This window comes from Mauremys mutica, chromosome 4 (assembly GCF_020497125.1).
Source record: "Mauremys mutica isolate MM-2020 ecotype Southern chromosome 4, ASM2049712v1, whole genome shotgun sequence".
Taxonomy (NCBI): Eukaryota; Metazoa; Chordata; order Testudines; family Geoemydidae; genus Mauremys; species Mauremys mutica.
This window is the reverse complement of record NC_059075.1, coordinates 83,712,263-83,732,651: the sequence shown is the minus strand read 5'-3', so window position 1 is coordinate 83,732,651 and position 20,389 is coordinate 83,712,263. Positions and strand designations below refer to the sequence as shown.

At 41.3% G+C, this 20,389-nt stretch overlaps 2 long non-coding RNA genes across 3 annotated transcripts in view; both read left to right on the top strand.

The window, feature by feature from the left end:
• Positions 1–6,327, top strand: part of LOC123369983 — a 92,264-nt gene extending 85,937 nt beyond the window's left edge. The window contains exons 3-4 of one of the 2 annotated variants that reach the window (XR_006579221.1): positions 2,679–2,759; positions 6,265–6,327. This is a non-coding gene — a long non-coding RNA (uncharacterized LOC123369983). The remainder of the gene's footprint in view (positions 1–2,678; positions 2,760–6,264) is intronic. The other variant, XR_006579223.1, reaches the window with a different exon arrangement.
• Positions 6,328–6,412: 85 nt separating this feature from the next.
• Positions 6,413–20,389, top strand: part of LOC123369984 — a 35,231-nt gene continuing 21,254 nt past the window's right edge. The window contains exon 1 of the long non-coding RNA XR_006579225.1: positions 6,413–6,497. This is a non-coding gene — a long non-coding RNA (uncharacterized LOC123369984). The remainder of the gene's footprint in view (positions 6,498–20,389) is intronic.

The window sequence follows — 20,389 nt, the reverse complement described above, 5'->3', positions numbered from 1 at the left end:
CTAATTGCCCTCGTCTATCTTTTATGTGTAGGGATGTCAATTATGGTTGGATGTATTCCTGGAGATTTCATCACATGACAGGCCTCAACTGGAGTATTGTGTCCAGTTCTGGGAACAACATTTCATGAAGGATGTGGACAAATTGGAGAAAGTCCATAGAAGAACAACAAAAATGATTAAAGGTCTAGAAAACATGACCTATGATGGAGGATTGAAAAAATTGGGTTTGTTTAGTCTGGAAAAGAGAAGACTGAGAGGGGACATGATAACAGTTTTCAAGTACATAAAAGGTTGTTACAAGGAGGAGGGAGAAAAATTGTTCTTTTTAACTTCTGAGGCTAGGACAAGAAGCAATGGGGTTAAATTGCAGCAAGGGAGGTTTAGGTTGGACATTAGGAAAAACTTCCTAACTGCCAGAGTGGTTAAGCACTGGAATAAATTGCCTAGGGAGTTTGTGGACTCTCTGTCATTGAAGATTAGACAAACACCTATCAGGGATGGTCTAGATAATACTTAGTCCTGCCATGAGTGCAGGGGACTGGACTAGATGACCTCTCAAGGTCCCTTCCAGTCCTATGATTCTATGACATAATCTTAAATTAAAGATTAATCTTTAATTCCTAGAGATTCCAAGGCAGTCCTGGAGGGATGGCAACCCTGTTGTGTGAGGCCTAATCCGGTAGGCATGCTCTGAGAACACCTACTGAATTGGGCCCTGAAGGTGAGATAGGTGGGGGAATGCCTAGTTTGTGAATCCTGCTGGGACTTAGGTGTGAGCTGGGGCTCTGAGCAGCTTGTCGGCATCAGAACCTAGGTGGTTTTGTGCACATTCTCTGGCAGAAACTGAGGTGCCTAGGTGACTTTGCTGGCAGAAATTTAGGTGCCTAAGGAAGTTACATGCACACATTATTGTAATTGAAGTAAATATGAGCTACATCTATGTATATGGAGGCATTTTTAGTATTTTTATATTCTCCAAGTGTAAACATTTTAACTGCTGCAATATTAATTTAAAATTAATTATATGTATTTGTGTTTTTAACTGACAATCTATGGGCCCGGTCACACAACTGGCAAAACTCCTATTGACTTTACTAGGAGCAGGAGTGGGCCCTAAAATGCAACTGATCTATTTCAGAATTTAATAAACTGTATGATTTACAATTTAACTAATCCATCCTAGCCACAGGGTGTATGAGGTTTGTTGTTCCTGTTGTTTTACAAGATAAAACATGGATAATGGTAAAAAATAAAAGGGACTAAAAAGGAAGGGCCAGATTGTGCAACCAATATTCAGAGGAATAATCTCATTCAAGCCAAAGGGACTACTTGAGTAAGTAAGGGTTTTTGGGTTGGGCCCTTTCATTGTATAAAACTCTGTTTGTGCAGAAAATCAATTGATATCTTTAAAGGCAATAGTCAATCATTATAACCTCACAACATGAATCATAACAATATTATTTAATTCACTTCCTTGAATGTCCATCAGTGCCCTTCTGGAATCCGAGTATGGGGAGGAGGGGGAGGATACTCTTTCTTTGAACCATTCATTAAGTAACCCTAAGCTTTGTTAAAGACTAGCCTAGTGGCCTTGGGATAAGGGAGGGGCAGGGACAGGATCTGAGTTTGCCAGGGGCAGAATGTCAAGACTTATGGGTTCTTCTGCTTGAATGAAGTTGAGAACGTGGATTGTAACCAATGTGGCTGCTCCTTTCACAGGCAGCTTCAGGGCATAGTGGACCCTCCACCATGAAAATGAACCTCCTGTTTTGCAAATTGGTGCACCTCTGCTCTTTGCCCCTCAGAGTAGCAAAGGGCTGTGCTTGAGGTGCCATGTGTTTACTTCTCTCAACTGTATGCTTGGTTAAGTTTCACATTCCACATGGTCCTCACACAGAAAAAAAATAGCATAGTTTGGAGGCAAAAATTCACATCTCCTAAAGCCCCTTAAAAATCCTGAAAAGGCAAAGAGGAGATTAAAGACTGTGTCGGTCACAATAACCCTTTAAAAAATGAAGTGACTGATACTGAATGCTGAGAATGAACTTTCTTTTCCCATTTCAGACAAAGAATGTTTCTCTAATCTCTGGTTTCAAATGGACTATTTGCAGTGGCACTAATTCCAGTTTCAGAGCCACCTATTTTGAACAACAACCTTGATCATGTTTTATCAAACAGAAGAGCTCTATCTATCAATCTTCCAGCAACAAATTCGAAATCGGTACTGAATGCTATTGAAATGCAACAGATAAAACCTAGAGGGGGAAATTAGCATAACAACCAAAAGGGAGATAGGAACAAAAACAAAATTAACCCAAACTGACTTCAGAAAACATGGAAGAGCCTTCAGGCAGAGAAAGACATTGTACAATGCATGGACATGATATTGACAGCACATTGTAAAACAGCCCATTCCATAAATTAGGATGGGAAGAGTGATATTGGCCAGTGATGCAAACTGCATCCCAGTTAATAAAATAGATGAGAAGCTAAGGAAGGTAACACATTGACATTTATTACACAAAGACCAGCTGCTGTTTCTACTCCTCCTGGAATAGATAAATCCTTTTTAAAAATAAACAAAAGCTATAGTTTTTTTAAATAGATTTTTTGTGCCAGGATAGTGTTAATGAAGTCTAAATATACATGCTTTATGAGATTATTTTTTCTTGTTTCAGTATGTAAGAATCAGCACATGATGGTCAGAGACTGGAATAATACTGGAATGTAGATTTCAGAGGTGGAAGGTTGGTCTTCAGGTTAATACATGTTTCATTATATCTCCTCTTACAGTTCTTGTACCATGGGATACAAATATTTTGGTTAGGGGTGTGATTTTTTCAAAAAAGTTATAACAGTTCCATTGTTTGTCTTGATATAAAAGTACCTTTACACTTGTATAGTTTATTCCCTTTCTCATAGGGGGACAGTCAAATCAGTGAAATTACCTTTACCTTTGTAAACTGCATCCACACTAGGAACTTGTACTGCTTTAACTCTACCAGCATAGTTAAATGGTCCAATTTTGTTATATATACAGCTCTAAAAACAGGGGTTATAAAACCTGCTATCATCTACTTTGTATGCATCAGACCTGATCTGAACTAATGTGCATATATGCTATTTCTGTCTGAGCGACTATCTTTGAAGAGAAGAAGAGTTGTTTATCAGGGGCAGTTCCTTGACTCTTTTACTGTATTGTTCACATTCTGTGGGAGACAAACTCTCCCAACATTGCTAAGTCCCTAGAAATGTGATGAATTGCACAAATTGTAGGAAGGAGAATACTAATGTCAAATATGCAGCCATATCAACTTGTGCTGTGATGCAGTGCTATCTCACAAGCAAAACAATTATTTTTCATGGAAATTTTGGGGGAATTTTTTTTGTTCACTTCCTTGCAAATTTTTTTCATTGTTTCAAGGAAAATAAAAAAGCAATTTTGGAATTTTTTTTCCAAAATCTTTTCAGTCTTTTTTTTCAGTTTTAGTGAACATTTTTGGTTATCGTGTGTGTGTGTGTGTGTGTGTGTGTAAAAAGTGGAAATTTTTCAATTGGCTCAAAAAGCCATTTTTCCTCAAAAAAACAAAGAAACTGTCAACGAGTGCTAATAAGAGTCTTTCAAGGCTTGGTCAGCAGGGGCGGCTCCAGGCACCAGCATGCCAAGCACGTGCTTGGGGTGGCATGCCGCGGGGGGCGCTGTGCCGGTCGCCGGGAGGGCGGCAGGCAGCTCCGCTGGTCCCGCGGCTTCGATGGAGCATCCGCAGGCACGCCAGCGGACCCTCCGCAGGCACATCTGTGGGAGGTCCACCGGAGCCGCGGGACCGGCGACCAGCAGAGCGCCCCCCGTGGCGTGCCGCCGTGCTTGGGGCGGCGAAATGGCTAGAGCCGCCCCTGTTGGTCAGTATGTAGAAAGTAGACCTCTGATGAACATCAGGAAGTGTGCTGGGAGCGCTCTTCCTCCCTTGAGTCACTACTGAACCAGTACCCGGGTCTGGCATTAGAACTCACTATGCTTCTGGATGTGCAGGCTTTTAAATGAGTTCTTGACCACAAGTTCTTGACCTTCATAAATCCCATATTTTCACAAGTGTGGATTTTAATCCTGAAGTCCTGTCTAGTCTGGATAATTAGATTTCTTGCATGTATAATTCTGTTTTGCCTACCTCAATTCACCTTATAATTTCCCTTTGCATCTTAGATATTATTCACCTTCACTTTCTCTCCTAATTTACTATTACTTATTTGTATTGCTGTAGGATCCCTAGACAGAAAGCAGGACTTCCTAGGTCAGGGTTTCTCAAATGTAGCCACCAGGGCCTTTTCTTGCGGCCACAGCCTCATGGGCAGTGATTGGGGGGCAAAGCAGCCACACAAACCCCTCCCTGTTACTCTTGGTGTTGGTTTCTGGGGCTGCCAGCAGGGGTTGGGCCCTGCCCCTCTCTGGAGACACCTGGGGCACAACGCTGGAGGAGCAGGCAGCCTGTGAGTTCCCCACTTTCGCGGGGGCTTGGGCTTCAGCCCTGGGGTGGCAGGGTGGCAAGCTCTGGCCATGGGGCTTGAGGCTTCACGCTCCATCCCTGGGCCCAGGCTGTGGGGCTTTGGGCTCTAGCCCTGTCCCCTGGCTGCAGGGCCCCATCCCCTGGCCACGGAACTTCAGGCTAAGGCCCTGGGGCTTCAAGCTCCACCCCCCAGGCTTCAGGTTCCAGCTCAGGTTCCACTCTGCCTCTCTCACCCCTCATCGCCCTGGCCCCTGCTGCCTATCCATCCACCTCCCCATCCAGGCCTTAATTTGTCCCCGGGCTTGCCAGGGCTGAGTAAGTCTGCTGTGAAAAGTGATACTTGTATGTTTGTTAATATCACTTTTCACAGCAGACTTGGTAGCTAGCTGGGAGGTTGTGAAAAATATTAACAAACATGCAAATATCACTTTTCACAGCAGCAGACATAGTAGCTAGTAATAAATAAGCCATAATAATTTTGATGTGCATATGAGCATGTTTGTTTTTCCTAAAGTTAATTAAGTTTTTTAGGAAAAATTGTCAGAGCGGCCACCAAAAAAATTGTCATGAGAATCCCTGCCCTAGGTGATTGCTGTATAATGTTATTGTGTATTATTCACCTGTTGCTGCACTTTTCCCAGAGGTCATTTCATTTCCATGGTGGATAAATGTATTAAGTCTGTAAAGTTTGTTGGAATGAAAGATGCACTAAATACTTAAGATAGTTTTCTTTAAATAAGGGACCTGCTGTGCCACCTCTTATGGTTAAACTATTGTGTGTACACATGTGAAATACACTGACCACAAAATGGTGAAGTGGTCATTTTAAGTTTAAAACTCTGTCTTTCTTTCTTCTGTTCGATTTAAACGGAGATGCCATTCCTTTCTCCATCTGAGTTAAATACCACAGTATCCTTTTCGGCAGGCTTCTAAGCTAAATCTAATCAAGCTGTGTCACAACTCTGTCAGGCAGGTTGCTCTTTCTTTGGCCTTGAATAATTGGAAGAATGTTGGCACTTGTGCCTGGGCCATGAGAACGTGACCCGGGTTGATATTTAATCTACTTCAGTGCTAGGCTGCACTAGGACTGGGACCTAAACCAGGCCTCAGGAACAGTATGTTAGACATCAGCAGCACTCATTTTACCTTGAAATGGATTCCATTTAATGTATCATTACACTGCTACAGGAGAATGCTTTAATGAGACAGATACATGCACTGGAAAGGATTAAATTGTTGTCCTTTAAACTTTTTTGCTTTGCTAGCCTAATAGTTACAAGGTGCTCAGAAGTACCTGGAGAAGGCAAAAGGTTACAGTCAATCAAGAGTATATAAATCCGAAGGTCCTCTCATCTTTGGGTTTGCAAGCACATTGCAAGAATTGTAAATCTCTCTTTTGTCTGTGACAGGGTAGTTTGGACCAGTATTAAACATTGAACAGCAAGTAGTGTTTTAAGTCCTTTCAGGGAAAGCTGGAATTACTACTGAATTATAAAAATTCTCTATGTACATTAAATACTTTGAATTGACTTGCTTACTTAGAGAAACCAACATTTATATGTAAGCCTCAAACACAAATAACAATTCCCTTGCAGTTTGTATTTTGGGAGAGAAAAGTTTTCAGATTTCGCCTCACAAGGAGAATATTAACTCCCTAAGTCTTCAGAAAAAAAGGAAATTCCACGCAGATTTATCAGTTGTTTCTGACGAAAAATCTTAAATCGCAATGTATTACAGTAGTTTCATTTCCACTTTCATGCAGATTTCAAGGCAACAAGGAACCTGCTAGAAGGAAAGAAAAACAATAATCAAAGCTTTTTCCAGGGGAGTATTGCAACTTTCCTCTTCGTTTACTAACAAGAAAATCTTCTGGTTTTTGTGACTTGTCAAAGCTGAATTGTTTTTAAATGTTCCAGGATTTCTTCAGTATCCAAGGAGTACCCAAACTTTGTTCATCTGAGAGCCACACTGACAACCTTAATCTTTAATAATGAGGTAAGCCTTGTGGAGATTACAGGTCCCATCATGATGATCTGAGAGGGGATGATTTCCATATTAAATCAAGGGTCAACACAACCAGCTGCTCTCTATACCCCATTTTTGCCACCCTGCATTTACCTAGTGATGTTGTCCTATACAATATAGGAACTTTTAATCAATCCCAAATGCCTGCTGCTCCACCTCTTACAAACGCATTCTAGTGATCTGAACAATAACAGAAAGGAGGCTTTGTTACGGAGTGGAGTACTGAGAGACTAATCAGGTACGTTACTGATTAACCCTGCCTCAGTTGGAATGTCAATGACTTCCTTTCTTTAATGCTACAGTATTAAGGGACAAAGTGTTTGTCCCTTTCAGATGCACTCCCCCAATCTCATTTCCACTTATGTTGTTATTGAAGACCAACACCTGCTTTTAAGTCATCCAAGCCTCTGACCATTCACATGAAAAGATACTGTAGGGTTCCTTTTATATTATGTGAGTCACCATGTAAGCAAAACACTATTTTGATATGTGATGTTAAATAAAATATTTTTTTCCTCTTGCTGTGGGAAATCACTCTGTGGCTTTGAGAAAAATCTCCTCAATCCTTTCACATCAGGCTAAGAATAAATGTTAACCTTTGAAGACAAATTTAACAAGGTTGACATATAAAGTTCTTGTATATATACTGAAAAAGAATCTGGGTGCAGTAGCAAAGGTAATGCCAGAACTTGTTTTATACTTTCTTTTTGTATCAGCTGCTGGGATTAAAATTAACAACTTTCTGTAGAACAGAAAACCATCAACCTTCTGAATCTTTGAAAAATTGCTGATGTTTTCCTCATCATAAATACAACATCCTGGGGCAAATTTTCAGAAAAATCAGAAGCAGAATGTCTTTTGGAATGGACATTCCTGAGAATGTGACAGAAAGCCAGACCAAAGCATAGGCCTTGTTAACTTTTTGACCCTCAAAATTCTAGAACTGTATGAGGCCAAAGTTGATACCTGTGGGTGTAAAAAAAAAGCTGCAGCCTGATGCTCTGAGCACAGGACTAGGAGCTGCTCATTTCTAATACGAGTGCTAACACTGATTTTCTGTGTAGCCTTGGCCCAGTCTCCTCTTTGACTCAATTTCCATGTCTGTAAAATGGGTAGAACAAAGTCTTTTCTTCTGTTTGTGTGATATCCATGAGCAACTGAATTCATTCCTAATTTGCATTTACCCATCACTTTTTGTTTCAGTTCTGTGGCTTGTTTACAAACAGTTCATTGATAGTATTGTTATGCTATTTACTGCTATGTTTAATTCACTGACAGTACTTTGAGTTTGTTATAGTTAGATGCTTGGTTATCTGAAATGAAGCTGGAGGCCCTGGTTCTCTGGTGGCAACTTTGTAGCTGCTGCAGGAACAGTCAGAGCTTAGAGCTGGCTCCTTAGAGCTGGAAGACATGGCCATTGGAGGATTCGCACAGTGCATATTCTCTGAGTGCTGTCACCCTGCTGGCTGTTGGTGCAGGTCTGCCGTCAGGGAAAAGGGGATGTGGTTGGGGTGTCCCTACCCCTGGCAGATCCCAGGCTGCCATAATACTACGTGCGGACTGGCAGCAGCAACAGCTGAATACTTCAGGTAGCTCTAATTTACATGCTAAAACCAGAGCAGCACTGGGCAGCTACAATCAGTGAGGTTGGTGCAAAGGTGGCTTAAAGCTACCTTTACACTACCCCATCCAGACTCACAATACATGCTTCTCAGCAAGACTTGAGAATCCTGCCAATTGTATCCCGAGAGTTCAGAGGCCAGGTTTTACATATGGTTAAGCAAGCAAATGTTAAAGGGTAATATTCTTCAAATTTTGGTGATAGCTGTCGTTTATAATCTTCCCGGAGGTCCACCAGAAATAGAGAAAGCTATGGAGAAGGTAGGGAAATTGAGAAGTTGGGAGTGGTGAGGAAGGAAGGACTGGGCCAAGAGATGATTGCTTTCTTCTAACCTGTTCTGCAGACCGAAAAATGGCAAGAAACATTGTTACACTGTTTGACTAAGTCAGAATAACAGTGGTCACCTTGACTGCATATTAAGTCTTTAGCTAAGGAGTGCAGTATAACAATGGCACCTGATGCAAACCATTAACATTGGTGATGAAAAGATTTTCTCAGGCTGCATTTTCATTCTAAATCTGGGTTAAGAATGAATCTTAGACCCTGATCCAGAAAAGCACTTGCGCATGTGCTTAGCTTTAAGCACAAGAGTAGTCCTCACAGACTTGAAGCATGATCAATAGCCTCCCACTGAATTTGAGAGACCTCAACTGACTTCACTGAGTTTTGTATCAGGCTCTTTATTCATGTATGTAGGCCTGTACTTACATTTAAGCATGTGTTTAAGTGTTTTGCTGGATCTGGGCTTTCATATATCAAACAAAAGGGTATAGATATCCATACAAGAGAAGTTAATGGTGCATAGGGAAGATATAGAAGGTCAAGTTACTCTTGGATTTAAAGAATTTCAAAAGCAAATTCGAAGTTGACTATAACCATTTAAATTCATGTGGGAAATAGAATTGTCCCATTTGCTTCTCTCTGTTGCTGCTGCTTGAAATGCAGCTTAGTCAATAATGCAATGGTAAAGTACTTGTGAAAACTTTGCAAAAAGAATATAAGTAATGACAAACTCTGAAACATATCATAGGTATGGGACTGAAAAATAATTCCTTTCACAGTGCACAACTGAGGCCAATGGCCTTCATGCAGAGAACTCTGATACTATGGTATTTGGAGTTGTTGATAAAAGCTGCTTAATGAATAAAAGCATTTTGTTGATCATTATAGAGCCATAATGTTTTAAGCCCTGTAAATACAGTACAGTAATGGATTTTTGGAAAATATGAAGTGTTTTGCTGTACTGTTCAGAGTTGTTTACTATAGTTCACATAGAAATGCAAAAACTTTGCCAGACTTGGCTCTTTAAAACTGGAACTTGGGCCCAAAGTTATAAACAATTCTAATAAGTATGGTCTATTAGAAATATGTTGTATTAAGCTATATAATTTAAAAGTCAATTTGAATCATTTCAAGCATTTTCTCTCATACTGATTATTTGGTATATTTTCAGTACAGAGCTTGGGAAATAGCTCAATAATGCCTGCCAACGTTAATGGGAAGTGATAACCTCCTCACACACATACCATGGAAAATTTCTCCCACAATATGTATCTCTTACTTACATTTCTATCTTTTCTCCCTATTTTCTTTTTTCCCCTCTTTATTCTTCCTTGCTGGAGCTGAACCTTTTATTTTTTCTCTGTGGCTGTGTAATTAATTTTCAGTCTCTATTTATTTTATTACTTTTTATTGATAATCATAATTTCCCCCATTTTTATTGTTGTGAGATCATTGAAATTAGAGAAGCAAAAGGCCTAGTCACATTCATTCCAGTTAAGGGGATTATTCAGGGCAGAATATCTAGTTTTCAGTATATCTGATATTTTCAGAATATCTGATGAAGTGGGTTTTAGCCCATGAAAGCTAATGCCTAAATAAATTTGTTAGTCTCTAAGGTGCCACAAGGACTGTAGTTTTCAGTGTCCCACTTGATGCGATCTCTACCACTTTGCCTTCGATGCGTGTTCCTGACATACTAATAGATCGAGATCATTGGTGGTTTTTTCCAATGGTCATTTGCTTTTTATATCCTCTTCTGTTTTTCCTTGATTTTTTAAAATTGTTCTCTCTGCAGTGATGACCATACCTTCTGCTTCAAACTCTTTGTCTATCTAGTGAACAAGTTCATCCATGCCATGAGAAGCCTCTGATTGCAAGCTTGCTTCTAGCTCACTTAGTAAGGATCTAATCCTGAAAAAGATTGAGCACCTCCAGTATTATGCTGAGCCGTCTCAATCCCCTATTGATGTCAATAAGAGCTGAAATTATTCAACACCTCGCAAGAGATGCTAGGACTTGCTCTTCATTGTTAGCTCCATTAGTTCTGTAGTGATAAAGCATGAACCCAATACAAGGTCAATTTATGTTCATAAATCAAAAGAGCACTGAAACTGAAGGTCTGATCCTGAGATGTACAGAGCATCTGCAACTTTCATTGACTTCAATATGAGTTTTGATTTTTATGCACCACTCAAGATCTGGCTTTGAGGGATGGAAAGCAGGGTGGGAGATAATAGGGCAGTAAATAACACAAAGTCTGATTCTGTGAAGTGCTGAGTGCCCTTATTGAAATCAATAAGAACTGAGGGAACTCTGCACAATGAATTCCTACATTTGCACTCCATCATTCCCTTCATAGAGATACATGGATTAGAAGATAAAGAGAGACTTATTATTTATATGAATTATTCGCACAGCACGTAGAAGACTCAACTGATATCAAGGCTCCATTGTGCTCACTGCTGTACAAAGACATAGTAAAAGAAAGCCCCTACCCCAAAGAGCTTGCAAGCTAAATAGACAAGGCAAACGAATGATGAGACACAGGAAGCATTATTGTCTCTGTTTTACAGATGAGGAATTGAGGCACAAAGAGATTAGGTGACTTGCCCAAGGTCTCAAGACAGCTAGAAACTAAACCCCAATCGTCTGTGTCCCAGCCCAGGGTATTAATTATAAAGCATCCTTACTTTGTAAGCGGAGTGTGGGGAAAGGTGAATTGAAACTCAAAGTACTACTTTGAGGTGTGGGATGGAGGGCTTCTTTAAATCACACAAGACAAAGAAGCAAAAATTGAGATTTTTTAAAAAATAACAACCAAAACCACTCCAAAATAAAAGAGGTGAGAGGATGCCGAACTATTCAAAAATTTGGGGCTGACAAATAACCATTTATTTCTTAATTTTTTCTCCCTAAGAACTTTACTGGTGTTCACATAGAGGGCAGGATTCTGTTTTTATTTATACCCATGAAATCCTATTTGTTTCAGTGCAACAGCATAGGGCATATTGTAAATCAAGAAGAAATTTGGCTTTACAATAACTGGCTTGATGAGCTGAGAAAACTTGCTACAAAAAGAGAGCTTGTCTGATTAGTGGGCCTGATTTTCTCAAGCTGATCCAAGTTTAACCATCTGCTAAACTAACACCTTAGTAGAAATAATGAGGAATTTTGCTGAGTTTTACAACTGCACAAGAACTTTCCCTTTTTTAAGACTTGGGAGGCAGGGGTTTGGTCACATCAAGCTCCAAAAAAATTCCCGTGTGCAATCTTTCACTGACAGAATTTAAACTACAAAAAGCAAAGCATTCATTTGAACTTCCTGAATCTGTGAGGTCTAAATGGCTTTGAATCCTCCATGTTCTGTATGAACCCATTCTTCCAGGTTAGTTAAGTTCTGATGCCCAGGGTATGTGTACACTGCTAACTGACTTGGGCTCATGGAGCTTAGGTTAAGGGGCTGTTTAATTGCATGCAGTCGTTTGGGCTTGGTCTGGAGCTATGGAATCTACCCAGCCTAAGTCTGAACATCTACACTGCAATTAAACAGCCCCTTCGTCCAAACCCTTAGACCAAGTCAGTTTACATGGGCTAGCTGTGGGTTTTTAATTGCAGTGTAGACATACCCTCTATGATCAGCATTGTTGAAGCCATGGCAATAATCACAGTCCCTGTCCCAAAAAGATTACAACCAAAGGCCCTGATTCTGCAACCCAATGGGACTACTCAAGGACAGAATTAAGAAAAACATGTGTGCTTAACTTTAAGCATGTGCTTAAATGTCATTGCCCTCATTAAGACTTCAACACATGCTTAGATGCTTACCTGCACTGTGGCCCAAGTGAGTGAGGCCTGCATGATCAGGCTCTAAAAGACAGGTGTAGATGGGACAAGATTCACTGGGATACCAGAAGAGGAAGATAATTTAGTGTGGGTGGGGTGGGGTGGGGTGGGGTATGGGGGGGTAGGTGCATGAAACATTATATCAGTCAGTGTCAATTAGTACATTTTGCTTTTCTGCAATAATAATCAGTTACGTAAGTGTGAAAGATGTCCTGGTTAGTTCCCATCTAGCTACAATCTCTCTTGAGAATCCTAATTGAGAGGCATGTGCTAATAGGAGGAAAAAAGGTGAAAGCAAAAGAAGAATGACAAGAAAATAATATATGCTGAAATGATGATGGGAAGGCAAATAGAAATTTGGTTCACATGACTGGGGATTTTCCTAAAGTAAACTTCTTTAGACAGAAATAGTAAATGCGATTTAACATCCTTTTTAGACCACTACTTCCCAAGAGACCCAAAAGGTATTTATATGACAAGCCTGAGCCTTTCCGCCTTTCTCCAGCAGAACTCTCAGTGACCTCAGTGGGACTATTGGATTGGTCCTGGAGAGAACTTACACATTTTGACATGTACCCATTGAAGTCAATGGGACTGTTCATGGTAGTAAGCACTCCACTTGGTAGCAGGTGTTTGCAGAATCAGGAACCTTAGTATGGATGATACATTGCAGAAATAGTTGCGAAAGTGAGGATAATCGATTTAAAAAGAGTGATCCCTCTCTGTATATATGTATATTTATATGTGTGTGTGCACTGTCTAGTTAGATAAGCTACGCACAAGCTATTAAACAAGCACTCTAAAGTTATGAAACACCAGAATTAAAATTGCCCACACAACCTTAATTCAGCCTCCTGTGTGCTGATGCACTGTGCATTAGGATGCTCTCTTAAATTCTGTGATTACATACTGTGTGGCCCCAAGCCCTGTTTAAGGCACACCATGAGATACTGTACTGAATGTTAATTTCCTCATGGATGTTTCTGTGGTGCTCTTACTATAATATCTGAGTGCTTCACAATGATTAATGCATTTATCGTCACACCATTCCTGTGAGATTACGTGGTATTATTATCTGTATTTAACAGCTGGGGAAAAGGCACAGAGTGATTAGAGTCAAAATTGTCACTAACTTTGGGTGCCCAGCTTGAGAAACAGTCAGATCTTTTAGAGTACTTAGTCTTTTTTTACCATGTTATACCATGTTATACATTCAAAGCACAGCTCCAATCAACTTGAGTTGCACTTGTGAATTAGGGTTGCCAACTTTCTAATTTCTAATTTCACAAAACTGAACACCTTTTCTCTGCCCCTGCCCTGCCTCTTCCCTGAGGTCCTGCCCCCTGCCCCACCCCTTCTCTGAGGCCCCACTCACGCCCACTCACGCCAAGCCCCCTCCCTGTATCGCTTGCTCACCCCAATCCTCACTCACTTTCACTGGGCTGGGGCAAGAGATTGGGGTGTGGGAGGGGGTGAGGGCTCTGGCTGGGGTTGCAGGCTCTGGGATGGGGTCAGAAATGAGGGTTCAGAGTGCAGGAGGGGGCTCCGAGCTGGCACAGGGGGTTGGAGTGCGGGAGGAGTGATGCTCCGGCTGGGGGTGCGGGCTCTGAGTAAGGCCGGGGATGAAGGGTTGGGATGTAGGAGGGAGTGTGGGCTCTGGGAGGGAGTTTGGGTGTGGGAGGGGGGCATGGGGCATGGGTTTGTGGTGCCAGATGGGGTTTGGGGTGCGGGTTCTGGGCAGCGCTTACCGCAGGTGGCTCCTGGAAGTGTCTGGTGTGTCCAGATCCTGGGTGGAGGGGCTAGGGGCCTCCACCCCCACAGCCAGGGGCAGGGGCAGCGTGCAGGCCCCTGTGGCCGCCCATGCACCTAGGAGCTGGACATTCCGGCTGCTTCCAGGAGCCACGCAGAGCTGGGTAGGGAGCCTGCCTTAGCCCTGCTGCGCTGCCAACCAGCAGTGCTGACTGGAGCCGCCAGGGTCCCTTTTCGACCAGGTGTTCCGGTTGAAAACCAGATGCCTGGCAACCCTATTGTGAATGCTCAGCACTTCTGCAAATCTGCCCCACCTCTCTTCATTCATATCCAGGTGCACCCTCCTTCTCCACCTCACTGCCTGAGCAACAGGAGGGGAGCTTAGACAGCACAGGAGAGACGGTCTTTGTGCTTTTGCTACCAGGAACTACTGCCACAGCTGCTTCCAGCTGCTAGGAGGAGCAGTTACATGAAAAGTCTGGCTCAGCCCCTGCAGCCCTGGGCTGGAACCTGCTCAGTCACTCTAAAGGGCTGGTACCAGGGCCGGCTCCAGGCACTAGCGAAAGAAGCAGGTGCTTGGGGCGGCCAATAGAAAGGGGTGGAACTCCATCTGGCATTGGGGCAGCACGTCCGGATCTTCGGCGGCACTTTGGCAGCTGCTGAAGCACTCTGCTTGAGTCTTCGGCTGCAATTCAGCAGCAGATTCTTCACTCTGTCTCTTCCTCTTCAGCAGCAGGGGCGTCTCCAGGCACCAGCACACCAAGCGCGTGCCTGGGACGGCAAGCCACAGGGGGCGCTCTGCCGGTTGCCGCAAGTGCGGCAGGCAGGTTGCCTTTGGCGGCATGCCTGTGGAGGGTCCGCTGGTCCCGCAGCTTCAGCAGATCTCCCGTAGGCGTGCCGCCGAATCCGCGGGACCGGGGACCTCCCGCAGGCAAGCCACTGAAGGCAGCCTGCCTGCCGTGCTCGGGACGGCAAAATACCTAGAGCTGCCCCTGTTCAGCGGCACTTTGGTGGGAGCTCAATCAGATTTGTTTGGGGTTTTTTCCACCGGTTGAGGCCACAAAAAAGCTGGAGCCGGCCCTGGCTGGCACACTGCAGTCCAGTCATGTAGTAATTGTGAGGGGATGGAGCATACTCAGTACAGACAGAATCTTTGAAGAATTTCACTGCTAAGCATCACTAAGTCTCTACTGAGCATGTGAAAACTGTGACTTTTCAAAGCCTTATAACTTGGACTAACTTGGGCAAATTTTCATGGGTTAACAAAAAGCCCCAGAACAACCCCTCCTACCAAATTTCAAAGGTCTGCTTCAAAGCATGGAGGTGCTACCGTTTTTCAATGAAACAGATGAAAATTGTTTTAACATGGGCAAAATAATGTATTTTTTCCTACACTTGTTCTGGGAAATGGCCAAACTATTTTAGCTATTATTTTCAAAATGCCCCCCCCACCCTCCAGAAAAATGGCCTGGGGCAGATACCTGGCATGGAAAATTTCAGCCAAATAGTTAAAATTTGGCAAAGTTGTAAACAAATGAAATCAGGGTCTTGTGATGGAAAAGTTTGGGCAACCTTAACTTTAGGTGGTGCTAATAATTTTGCTTATAATGCATTTGTATGTTTTATTTATGTAAATTACATGGGGTTTATTTAAAATATAAAATATTAAAGAAAAAATGTTTTTAAAAAATGAAACCAGAGCTTTCTTGTTCAAGGTTCAGTCCCTACTTTTATCTTGTGAGAAATTTTGTCACCAAACACTAGGATTTTACAGTATTTTCTTGCTTTGGGGCATCGTTTAGAAGTCTGTTTGGGTTTTAGCTCTCTTTAGCTCTGCTTTTATATAGTAGAGTTTACTAAACTATGGGGCAACAAATAGATTAGCAAAAGCACTGGCCAATTTTAAGTAATCCACCAAAGTTGGTTGCGGAGGCAGGGTCTGTGTGCTCTTTTCACAAGACTTTAAACACACTAAATTCTCCCCCAATCATTTTTGCATAATCCAATGGAATCCAACAAACAAAAGCCCCTCAGAAGTCAGATGGCATTTAATTTGAGTAGTAGGTAATCAGTGAAAGAGAGTATCCTGGAGAGAAGGTAATTTGTCTTGAGCTGACAATTTGAGATGGATGTGCTGGGGTTATCTGCAGTGTCAGTTCAGTCAGAGATGAACTGAACTCCATTTCTCTTGCTCTGAAGTCTAAATCAACAGAGACCTAAGAGATAATAAGGTATTTTAAGAGTTCACTCTCTTCCTCGTGTTTCTGTATGATAGAGTCTCTATGCTATAGATCTTAGCATCTTCTCTCACAGAGAACTCAAAAGAAAAAAAAATCAAGAGAATTTACTTAGTAATTTAACTATAATGGGCAAATTAATCTAGTCTACATAATGCTGCATTTCCCCTCTCTACTGGAATTGATTGACTGCCTATGATAAGATGTACCATATTCCACCACAGAAATGGCTGGTATTCAATGACTGATGAAATTTTTTCTTCACAGTTAAGTTTCCCAAACTGACCCATGGACCAATGGAGGCCTGCAGAGCATTTGCTAGTGGCCCCCTGGAGAGCTGGCTGGTCACATGGTGCTGACACTTCTTGGAAGCAATTATGACTCAGGCCTGCTTAAAACTCAGTGTGACCCAGTGTTAGCTTCTGCGGTAGAGTAAAGGCCAAATCTTCAGCCTTTATCTTGGTATTTTCAAACCTAGGTTTAATCCAAACGAACTCTGCTCATTGTGAATGAAATCAGTAGGCTAGCTGAATGAACTTCAAATGCATTTTTGGGAATCAAATGAAATGCAATCTCCTATTAGGGAGCTGTCTTCTCAGAGCTTCATCTGTGGAGTAGAACTGGCCCAGTAATGGGAACCAGCTATTAACTTACTATTTTATTTTAGAAAATGTGCAAAATTTATTCAAAAATATGTTATTAATATTATTCATTCACTTCTCCTGAGGAGTTTGTACTGTAAAATGGCTTATATTGAGGGGGAAATATATTTGAATAACTGAACTTTATTATTATTATTTAATACACACAATATGGAGGCATTGTAACATATAATAGGAAACTGTCCCCAACCCAAAGAGTTTCCTATTTAAGACTGTGGCTCAGACAAGCATTTATGTATTTTTTTTCTATCCCTGTTCTGGAAACTACTTATGCATGTTCTTAATTTTAAAGCTTTAAACTTAAACTTTGAGGCCAAAACAATGTAAGCACATACTTAAATGCAGGTGCTTAAGCATCTTTCCTGAATAGAGATGTTGGGCCTAAATAGGCCAGAGTAACACAGGGAGGGGAAAAAGAGCATTATTAGAGAGATAATGCTATTTAAACAATGTAGTTTAATTTTTGTGTAAAATTTGCATATCTGGCATTCATTTTTGCTGCCTATTTGAGAGACAGTGTGGCCTACAGCAAACTTTGAGCTTAGTTTATTTCAGAAACACAGTTCTGAGGTTTCAAAGTGGATGAAACATCTTCTAACAATCCAAAACATTTGTTTGGCTTCTCATTCAAATACAGAGTCCTGCATTTATAGTCTGAAAAAAGAGCTACTTCATGTCTTTCTTATGAGTCACAAATCAGTCAGTTTTCCTGTGACACTGAAGAAGTTTTGGTTCACTACATGCAAACAATTCAAAACAAAACTATAATTTTTAGTGATCCTTTAAGTAGAATGGGTTACTATTTTTTTCTTGATCAAAAATATGGTTTTGTTGAAAATGAAATATTTCTCTCTCTCTCCCACCTCACACACAGTTTTTTTTTAAATCCAATTTTTTTCTGTTAAAGTATTGCAATGAAAAAAAAATCATTTTCCAACCAGCTCTATATTTGAGCTATCACATTGGAATTTATTGGTATTACTGTAACATGTTCTTCAGTAGATTGTATATTTGTTGAGTGCAAGAAATAAGGGAAATTTCTGTTATTAGGAAAATTGCTCCCAGCATATTAAGATTGAATTATTCAGGGGAAATGGATGGCCTAGGGATTAGTAATAGGATATGGGGTCTTTCACCTCTAGGTCATTGGAGCAAATCCAGCCCAGGTTGACAGCCAACAACATCTGAACTGGATATTTAGTGACCTATCTGAAATGAATCAGTGATTTCTGTCCTCCTGTGTCTAGTGGAGTGGAGCTAGATTCTCATCTCACTTACACCATTGACTTCAACAAGTTTACACTGATGTAACTGAAATCAGACTCTGGTATGTCAGGTAGCTACTTCAGAATCAGAATGAACTGATACTCTTTTTAGAGAGACCAGGTAGTTGAGGTGATATCTTGTGTTGGTCCAGCTTCTGTTGGTCCAAAGAAAGATATTACCTCACCAACCTTGGGACTGACATGGCTACTGCTACACTGCATGATACACTAATTAGCAGCCTCAGCAGAGATGAGAGAACTGAATTATCATGAATATTTAAACTAATAGAAGTGACTTGTTTCATATGTCAGTGTTACAGCACATGGGCAGGGCAGTATGGGGGAACTCTCAATGGAGAGGGAAAAGGCTGAACTGCATAGAGTGTGACCTACTCTCTCATCCCCTTGAGGTGTCACTTTCAAAAAAGGGGATAGGCACAATAGTGGAATTGTGTAGGGAACCTTATGCTGCCATAACCCATGTTCTGTGCCATGAATGAATATGGGAACATCATCCCTAAGGCTGGTCAGGCCAGAACATTTCACAAGCCCTACATTCACTTAAACAGGTATAGCTACATCATTTAAGTGGCAAAATGCAGGTTAGAAAAGTACTAAATTCTGGCTGTCATCCTGTTAGTTCTATTGATTTTACTATTATGAATTTTATATACAGACAGGTGTGAATGCCATCTTAGTTCTAACCTAGAAAGATGGCTGCATCAGAAGATGAAAGTTAAGCACTGAATTTTTCATCTGCAGGAAGTCAGTGCTGGGTCTCTGCAGAGTGAAGATAGACAGCTGTCTTTGAAGAGTGGGAGCTTTATTATGTTGTCTTGTTCAGGGACTAAATAAATATGAATATATACCTATCTCATAGAACTGGAAGGGACCCTGAAAAGTCATTGAGGTCAGCCTCCTGCCTTCACTAGCAGGACCAAGTACTGATTTTGCCCCAGATAGCTTACTCAAGGACTGAACTGACAACCTTGGGTTTAGCAGGTCAATGCTCAAACCACTGAGCTATCACTCCCCCCATATAGAAAATCATAATCTTAATTTTTGGAAATTCTGTTTTATCTGTTCCAGCCACCCTGGGCTGCAAGTTTAGCTACCAGAAAACTCAGAAATCTCTTTTTGTTTTGGTTTCAAGTAGAGGTGGGCCCAAGACACAAAATCTGGTTCTGGATCTGCATTCCAATAGAGTGGGGGTGTTTGGATCTGGGATTTTAGCTTAGTCACTTATAAACATATATGGTTTGCAAGGTTTAAATCCAAATGTGGGTTCCGGTTTCCAACATCTCCAAAGTTTACAGTGGTTAGATTTAAGGTTTGAGTTCAGAGTCAAAAAGACTTAGATTGATTGGATCACAAATATTGCATTACACAGGACCCTAACCAAAAAAGCACAGGAGAAGACAGCCTCATATTTGGCATTCTCACCACTACCTTTGGCATCTCTGTAAAAACTCATACTAAATAATGTAAGTTGACAAGTGTGGAACCCATTTTTTTAAACAGTAGCTGATGCATATTCCTCCCTTAATACAATAATTAACACATTGACTTTCCTAGCTATTTGCAATAGTGATTGAAAGCAAATTTCTAGAAATGCAAACTTTGTCAGAGCTTGATATATGAAAGGTACACTGACTTTTAACAGTTGAGCTAATGAAATATTGCTGACTCCACACATTCAAAAATCATGTATGCCCCCGACCCCCAAAATCATGAGATTGGCTTAAAAGTCATGAGATTGTCAGGGAATAGTAAATTTTAAGTTTCTTTTTGTCTTTTGGTTTTTGAGCCTTTAGAGTGAACTTGAGTCATGCTTTCAAGCCTTACTCTGCAACCATGAGGACTAGAAAGTCACTTTAAGCGATATGTGATACCAAATCATTAGAATGAGGAATTTTAAGAAAAGAATAAGTGTGTCATCGGGGTGTGGTTTGTAAAGAGTTCTAATGTGCTGCACTCTACCATCCCCATGTAGACCCTGTTGGTGTGCTCTAAACGGTACCTAGTTTACATTAGTGTGGTCAGAGTTAATGCAAACCAGGTACCTTTCAGAGTGTGCCAGCAGGGTATATATGGGGCAGTTTGAGCACAACACTTTAGAGTGCTTTACAAATCACATATTCTCTGATGCACTTTGCTGGCTTTATGTAGACAAGCCCTAAGTAAAACAAAAGGGATACGAGGG